Raw genomic sequence first — 8,916 nt, 5'->3', positions numbered from 1 at the left:
TTCCCATTTTTCTATGGTTCTTCAATCTCCCCAAACACCCATTGAGCAGTGAGAAAATTTCAAAGAGACCGAGACTCAGCATTTTAATGGAACTTCAGCTCAATTTAGTGTAAACAATGTCATTATAAAGAACATCTCAACTGTGGCAGGCTCATGTCACTTCTGTCAAGGTTTCTAGGATAAACAGGTATCTCAGACATACCATGATATCTCTCCTTTAGCCTTCGGGTACATGAACAATGCAGATACAGAATCCATGGCCTTAGTGGATGATACAAGATGATAGTGGGCTCCCTGTACCACACTCAAGCTAACTGGAGCAGAAACATCTGGGACAGGTGTTTCATAACAGCTATTTCATACTGGCCGCAGACTGATGAGGAAGGTATGACTCTTAGTTTTCATCTCACTGACCAGTCTGGATGATCATTTGTCAGGAAGCTTGCCTGTACTGATCAGAGATCTTTCTCCAATGTTCAACATAAGCAAAACATATCTAGGGATTACAAAGGCTGTGAACACTGCTTTCCACACAAGTGTAAGAGTTCCTTGGAGCAAAGTTATCCCAAAAACCTGCTAAAATCAAGGGTGTTATGTCACTGTGGTTGGTTTTAACATTAACTTGCCACAAAATTAGAATTATAGTAGGGAGTGTCAACTGAATGACAGTCCGATTTTCTTAGTTGAGGCCAGAAGACCCACCCGGATTGTGGGCAGCACCTTCTGGTAGTAAGCACTCCAGATACAAATGGTGTTGCAGAAGGAAGATTTCTTAGCCTTTTCTTGTTTGGCCTTTTCTTTCCATCAAGAGGATTTGTGATGCTCTTGCTGTTGCTGCTTCTGCTGCCTTAAACAGATAGCAGAACCAGAACTTCCATGCTTGTATTGTGGACTAAACCAGTGGCTCTCAAAGAACTTTCAGATTTCTGGGATCTCATTGGGACTACTGAGGCACCCAGCCTTGTGGACTGTGCAGTGACTGGATGGTCTGCTCTGTGGGGCTACTCCCAATGCTCAGATTCCTTCCCACAAGGACCAAGCAACTACAGGATTCTCACCCTCTCAGGTATGATTCAGACGTTATTTTACTATAAGGAAGCTTAGTAAATTCACATGCACACTTTCATTTAACTTGACTGGTTTTGGTCCTCCAGAGAACCCTGACGGATGGATGTGGCTCTAACTTAGGATATCCTCACAAGAAATGAGGCAGAGCGGGGACACAAGCAATGGAGATACAATAGCCATGTCCTTAGAGGATGCTACAAGAGGAGATAGAGTGCACAACACTCTAACCTGAGCATGTCCTACAAATATGCATAGATACTCTTTGGTGGGCCTCTTGTGGTATACATGAGCCACCTGTGAGTATGACCCTCAAAGGCTGTAACTAGCTCCCTCTCAGAGCTGCCATCATTGACACCGGTACAGTAGGAGCCAGAACTTAGATGTGAATTTCCTTGCCAGACTTTGCCACAATAGGTGTGACACCTGACATAAGGAAGGAAGAGATAGTAACTGTGTGGATCCACAGGAAAGCACCTAGAACTGTGCTCTCATTTACCAGTAAACAGTATACTTGAAAACCAACTTTTCATCTGTTCCTGGGTCTCCACACCCTGTAAACACCTGAGGATAGTTAATCCATGGAATATCTGGTGGGACATCTGCCGAGGGCAGTCTTTGGGTACACTACATCAGTGTTATTGTACTGCTCAGCAGATCATGCCATGAAGAAACACAGACTGTCAGAGGCTCATGCTGGAAGGCCCAGGCAAACACTCCCAGAAAGAAGTTCCTATGACAGACATGGAGCCATTTCTCACATTGAGTTCCATTTTCTACCCCATGGTTCTAAGGAGGGCAAGGGAAACCTAGCAGCTATTTCATAAATTCATCTTTCTCTTTGACCTCTATGTGAAACATGGATTACCAGTTTAAAAAAAAAAAAAATCACAAGCCGGGCGGTGGTGGCGCACACCTTTAATCCCAGCACTCGGGAGGCAGAGGTAGGCGATCTCTGAGTTCAAGGCCAGCCTGGACTACCAAGTGAGTTCCAGGAAAAGGCGCAAAGCTACATAGAGAAACCCTGTCTCGAAAAACCAAAAAAAAAATCAGAATATTTGGGAAAGCTAGTCAACCTTATTTCCTTATGACAGTGATTATGTCTACTCAAGTGTGCAACCTACTACTGATGTTCTAAGTGAGTAGATATATAGCATCACATGAGGCCTAGAGGATCATTTTTGTGATACTACTAAATCCATTATATATAAAGGACATTATCAGGCACTTAAAGACCTTGACAGCAATCAAGTCTATATGGCCTTAAATATCGATGTAGGATTTCTGTGAAGACTTCCAAGTCAGGATCTCACAGGTTGAGTTTAATGTGACCTCACCAATGGTGACTGATATGGAAGTGATTTTGTCATTGAAAGTTAAAGCATATTAAACCATGGCAAGTCAGTCAAGGTATGCAGCCCCAAGACAAAAAGAACTTGGACTCATCTATTCCAACCAAAGCCTCCCATTTCTGAGGCTCTCTTCTGATGCCATATGTAACAGACCCCAGTCTAGAATGCCTCAGCTGCTTGAGTCATTGTGGGAAGACTATGGTGCTCTGCTGGAATACCTCCTCGTGAAAGGCAATTTCCAAATCTTAACATGCTTGTCCCGATTTGCCCCTCACAGGGCTCAATGGTTTCACAGCAGCCAATAGAACTGTGGCTCCATGGATTTCTGATGCATCAGACAGCTGTCACTAAGAACACAGGACACTAAGGTAAGTGGCTCAAATAGTTGTTTCCAGAGAATAATCCATATGGAACAATGCGAGCAGCTGTGATCTCTGGGGTACCTAGCCTCAGTTTCACCCATAGCAGACATGCTCAGCCCTTGGAAACCACCTGCCTTTCCCAAAGCATGACAGATTTTTAAGCCTCACCCAAAATATCGTTTGGAGATTGGTACACATTTCTACTTCTAAAACACTCTCAGGTAACTGATGGTTTATCAAATAAACTAACAGTGCCACATGCAGGGTTTATCCATCCCAGGCCAGGGACACAGAACAAAATCCACTATCAAAATGGAACAATGGAGGGCAGGAAGTATGAGAGATTTGGATTCTGGAATATTCTGACAATTAAGTAATTACAGAGCATATCTAATCCCCCACTCGGTATAAACAAATTTGTATGAAGAGATCATAGAACTAAGACCATCCTTTCACAGGGACAGATATGACACTCGAAGTGGGGATCCGGGTCCTAGAACAGCACAATATACCAGTTATCCCAGAAGCTTTATTAGATGTCAATCTCACAGTGGGGAAACTAGATTAAACCTATCACTAGCTTGATAGGTGTTTTAAAAGATTTGGGGTTCATATATAGAGACAGGATCCTATAGTGTTCTTTGGTTTAGATTGGATGCTATTAGTCCAATATTTTAATCTGTGCTATACAAAGTTTGGGTTTGTGCAGTCCTCCCAGTCCTGAGTCTAACTTATTAATTTGATAATTTACTCCCAGCTTGTAGTTAATTCAAGGTTAGACCATGAGGAGAATCACACGTGGTTCTATAAAACTTGTCATTTTTACCTTTGGTATATGATATTTAAGAATGCCTGGCAGAGGCCGATTTGGGTGACCAGTGTTGTCAACCGGGGTCATGGTATTGTCCGGACTAGGGCTATGGTGAAGGGCCATGTCTGAGTCCATGGCCCTGCTGCATCAAGGGTCTGTGTTCATGTCTGTAGCTCCTGATACTTTCAAAGACCAAACTGATGCTGGGGGTCTGGGCTACCACCTGGGACCATCTGTGCCTGGGCTGCTGCTTAAGACCACATCTGGATCCATGGTCCTACCACAGCCAGGGTCTGTATTGATATCCGTGGCCCATGTTGCCACCAAAGATCACATAGATGACCAGGGTCTGGGCCACAATCTGTGGCCATGAGGTTGTCAACGGGTTGTGCAGCCACCAGGGACAGGCTGATCTGAGTGGCTTGCATTGTCACTCAGGGCCATGGTGTTGTCCAGGCCAGGGCTGTGCTTCTGAGGGCCATGTCTGGATCTGTGGCCCTACACCAGCCAGGGTCTGAATTGATGTCCATGGCTCCTGTTACCAATGAGGGCCATGCAGATGACTGGGGTCTAGCCAGCCACTCGAGACCACGTCAGTGTCTGAGGACCATGCTGCTGCTGCTGGGGCCATACTGATCTGGGTGACCTTTGTTACCAGTGGGCCATAGTGACATCTGGACCTAAGCTGCTAACCGAAGGTCATGTCTGGATACATTGTCCTGCTGCAGCTGGTGTCTGTGATGACGTCCATGGCCCATGCTAGCACAAGGGCTCATTGGAGCCATGCTGTGCTGACCCAGCCCCACCCTTCACTGACCCTAGGATAGCTGACTGTGCCCCTTGCTGGATACTACAGTAGGAGAGCCAGCCCTGCCCCCTCAGGGAGAGTTCACCCCATACTCAGGGAAGATGACCTTATCTCTCACCACAGCTGTGCACCTACAGCAATTGGGAGGGGGACCCTGCACCTTGCCTGGGCAAAACAGAGCTGGCCCTGGTGATGTGTGGGGAACCCAGATCTCCTGCTCTCAGGTCCTCAGAACTGGTCCTGCTCCTTGCTTCAGGGCTGCATTGGGTGAGCTAGCCCAGGCAGCACTTGAGAGCTCACCTGACCTGGGTAGTAACCATGAGGAAAAGGTGGGCTGACCCACCCAGCTACCATTCACGCCCAGAACCAGGGCTATCAGTTGGCCCACCCAACATCCACTGAATCGATGAACTGTTGGAGCATGTGAAGGGGTTGAATCTATAGATCCAAAACAGGATTCTCCATGTCACAGGAGAACAGGATATCCAAGAGGACCCCTAGTGAGAGACCATTATCGGTGATGAAGAAACCAGAGGCCTCAGGCCAGACCAATGACTCAAGCCAATGAACACTTGCAAATAATGGACTAAAGAGTAAACTGTGACTCAATGGGCCACAACTTCCATGACAAGATTTGTTTTCTTTTTGTTTTTATTTTTTTCTTCAATTTGGATTTGGTTTGTAAGGGGCAGGTTGCAAGGGCAGAGGGCAGATGTGAGGGGACAGGGAGATAAGTGAGATCAGAATGTATGATGTGAAATTTAAGAAGCATCAATAAAAGGTTTTCAAACTTTTAAAAGAATGCCTAGCAGTAGGAGAAAAGGCTGTGCTGCATTCTGGCATGACATTTTAGAGGGGTCAAAGGACAAAGGAAATGCAAAGGGCAGTGGCTGGAGAGCTTTTCCAGGAGGAGCCAGATGTTTGTTGGCAATAGGTCAGAATCAAGTTGCTGTTCTCCTCTGGGGTCGAATTAAGTCACGGTTCTCTTGAGTACAACTTTATAGAATCTATACATGGAAAGGGAATCTATGACAATGACTTATAAGACTGTGGTTCAGATAATCCAACAGTAGCTGCCTATGGATGGAAGACCCAATGATCCAGTAGTTGTTCAGTCCATGAGGCTGAATGTCTTAGCTGGTCCTTCAGGATTTGTTGGAATTCTAAAGAAGTAGGCTCTAACGTCAGTAAAGAATGGACTTGCTAGTGAGGGCAAGAGCAAGCATACTAAGAGGGAGGCTTCCTTCTTCCTTGCCCTTTATATAGACTTCCAGCAGAAAGTGTGGCCCAGACTAGAGGTTGGTCTTCCCACCTCAAAAGATCTGGTTTAAAAGGTGTGTCTTCCCACTTCAAAGAACTAGGTTAGAAGTGGATCTTCCCACTTCAAGTGATTTATATAAAACAAAAATTCCTTACAGGTGTTCATAGCCATTTTGGGGTTTTAGTCCATTCTAGATATAGTCAAGCTGACAACCAAAAATAGCCATCACAGAGAGTACGGAGACAGATCAGTCTTTGAATGACTGCATACTAGAAAATGCTCAGGTTCTTGATGTTTCTGGCATCCAAGAAACACTTGCTTACAGTTAGTGCTTTTTGGTCAATGGTCAGCAGTTCATGGCCAAACAAAGGCTTAAATACAGAATTATAAAGTTGTCAGGGCTGGGCACAGATTGCCTGCTGTGCCCCAGTCTTTCCCCGAATCCTCACTCTTTAGGTCATCTATACATGAATGAAGGGTTTCACCCTCTTTCTACATTCACATCATTTTCTGGTCACCTACTCAAGCAAGGCAGTCAGACATAGTGTATGTGTGTGAGTGATAGGGGTCATTGTTATGGGAAAGCCTGAACTACTACAGTGTCAGAATTTTAACTCTTACACCCATAGGTCATGGGAACATTAATCTTGTGACTTCTAGACAACACTTATGATATGTTGTATAACATTTCACATCAATATGAAACCAAAGGATCAAAAGATTACTAGAGCACTCTATGATCCTTGAGGAAATTAAGCATAGTATTTTCAGCCATAATGGCCTATTTCAAGTGTAGCCTACTTAGTTTCTATCTTTGTGGATGCAGCTGAGGCTCATTGGAAGAGCCTCCTGTGGATCTTCTGCCTTCTATCATAACTTCCTCTCAGTGGATACTCTTATGCAAACTAGAGGCTGACTACCTAGGTGAAGGAGATGGGATTGGCTCCATAGTGCTAGAGGACCATTTTGCTCAGAACAGAGGAACACAGCCCTAGGAAGTCATTTGGAGTGGAACTACTCAGACGTTCACTATCAATGTCTCTTAGGAAATGCATGAGGAAAACGTTAGGTGCCTTCCCCTTCCATGTCCCCTTCAGCAATTTTAAACAAGATCTCAAATAACTGATAGCTGAGGAAAAACTCTTGGGAGAAAGCTCACCCAGAAGTTAGCAACATAGGTTTTTGACATCAGAATTGTAGATTTCGAGGGTAGGAGACATTTAATAAAGGTTCATTCTAGAATATTGAGATATAATGTTTTGCATTCTAGCAATTGTCTCATGGGACATGGCCATCTGGGGATGATGACCTCTGACAGAGGCAAAAGCAGCATACACTGATGTTGCTGTTCTCCACTCTGACCAGAGAGCCTCCCCCCCCCCAGACCAAACAACAGGAAACAGAACATAGACAGCTGGTAGAGTAACTCCCGTGCAGAGGTAGCTTGTGTCAGGTAGCGTGGTGGAGAGGTACTGAAGTCATCACAGACTAGCAGAGCTGCCAGCAAATTTTGTGGAACCAATGTTTCCTTTTATGGCCAAGCTGCATGCATCCTCAATCTTGTCAGCAAAGGTCAATGCAGCAGTCACCCCTAAACTTGGTGTTAGAGGTACACACCAGGAAAACGTATCCCCAGGAGGCCTTCTTGAAGCTGTCATTCCCCTGTGTTACAGGATGCATGACCCCATTTGCTCTACTCTACGTGTCCAGGAAGACACTTGCTTCTCATGACCAAGCATCCTTGGTTTCATGGCCCTAGAGGCATGACCAGCACTAAGGAAGCTCATCTGGTTTCTGGGATCAGACATCTGACACCTGTAAGGTAGAAGCCAAGTCTGCAGGTCCTTGCTGTACCGTCATTTGCATCTTCACAGTAGAAGGCAGCAGTTCCCCATGACCTAGATCTCAGAGCTCATATTGTTCAGTGCTCAAGATAGCGCCTCCCCTCCACAACCCCCACCTATCCAGGCTTCTGCGTTGCTCTGCTTCCCACTTTTACTCCCATGATATAAGTCTGACTTTCCATAGACTTGCAGGCATTTTCAGCATCAGAGATTTCATAGTAGGCCTCTGCACAACCTCACAGACTGTTCAGTCTCAGCTGCACAGGTGACACATCCATGTGTCAAACTGAGGCGGTTTCCATCATCCCTGAGAAGGTCAAGACCTATGTTCATGTGATCCTTTCTCCACCCCACCAAGGATTGCCAACAGTGGACCCTCAAATGTTAGTACTCTTCTCTCTCTGGTATGCAAAGGCTCTGCCTTTAGTATAAATTGATCCAGTTAGAAGTTTTTATGGTAAATTTTTATTCAGAGCTGAAAGCCAGCAAAGTCACCCCTGTACATGTGGCCTTCAGTTGTGTTATTTCTGGATCTAATTCCAGTTACATGGTTTTATTTATCTTCTATCCAGGAACTTTCTGGTTTGAACTGATTTCTCTCCACATAGGACAAGAATCTAATGTGGGCACAGGGAACTCAGAATGCTAACGGCTGGTAGGGGGAGAATTGGAAGAGCTCCAAGTTCTCAGTTAAGGTTCCAATATATCTTCATCTGAATCAGGTTTATAAGGGTCCCACTCTGTCCCATGGCTATAAACCTAAGGTGGATGAATTCTGTCTTCATAAGGGACACTTTGGTTAATTTGATATGGAGTGTCTCAACCTGCACTTTTTCTTGGCTTCTGATGTAGGAAGTCCTACCTGCCTCCTACCCAGTTAGTTTCCCATTTCTCTGGGTTGCAGAATATTTGATTAACTATGCAAAGATGTGTTGCATTTGTTAATCTTGCCTGCCTAAGGCATTGATTGATCTAATAAAAAGCTAAATGGCCTATAGCTAGGCAGGAGGTACAGGCAGGACTTCTAGGCAAAGAGAGTAAGTAGGAGGAGGAATCTAGGTGAGAGAGGGAGGCGCCAGGGAGATGCCAGGGGCCAGCCAGTCATTAAGGAAGCAGGAAAAGACATACAGAATGAAAGAAAGGTAAAAAGCCAAGGCAAAATATATATGAATAGAAACAGAGGTTAAGATATAAGAGCTAGTGGGGCAAGCATAAGCTAAAAGCCAAGCTTCCATAATTAATATGTCTCTGTCTTTATTTGGGAGCTTGTTGGTAGTCCAAAGAAAAGTCCAGCTACCTCTCAGTCAGGGCATCAGGCACTTTCCAGGGCAAAAACTCAGTGCACTCTATGGCCAATTTTCTAGTATCACCTGTCACAAAACACCTCTCTTCTCCCCTGCTACATACTAGAAC

Source organism: Peromyscus leucopus, chromosome 20, assembly GCF_004664715.2.
Source record: "Peromyscus leucopus breed LL Stock chromosome 20, UCI_PerLeu_2.1, whole genome shotgun sequence".
NCBI classification, from domain to species: Eukaryota; Metazoa; Chordata; class Mammalia; order Rodentia; family Cricetidae; genus Peromyscus; species Peromyscus leucopus.
The sequence above is the reverse complement of the archived record's forward strand: the minus strand, read 5'-3'. Positions refer to the sequence as shown.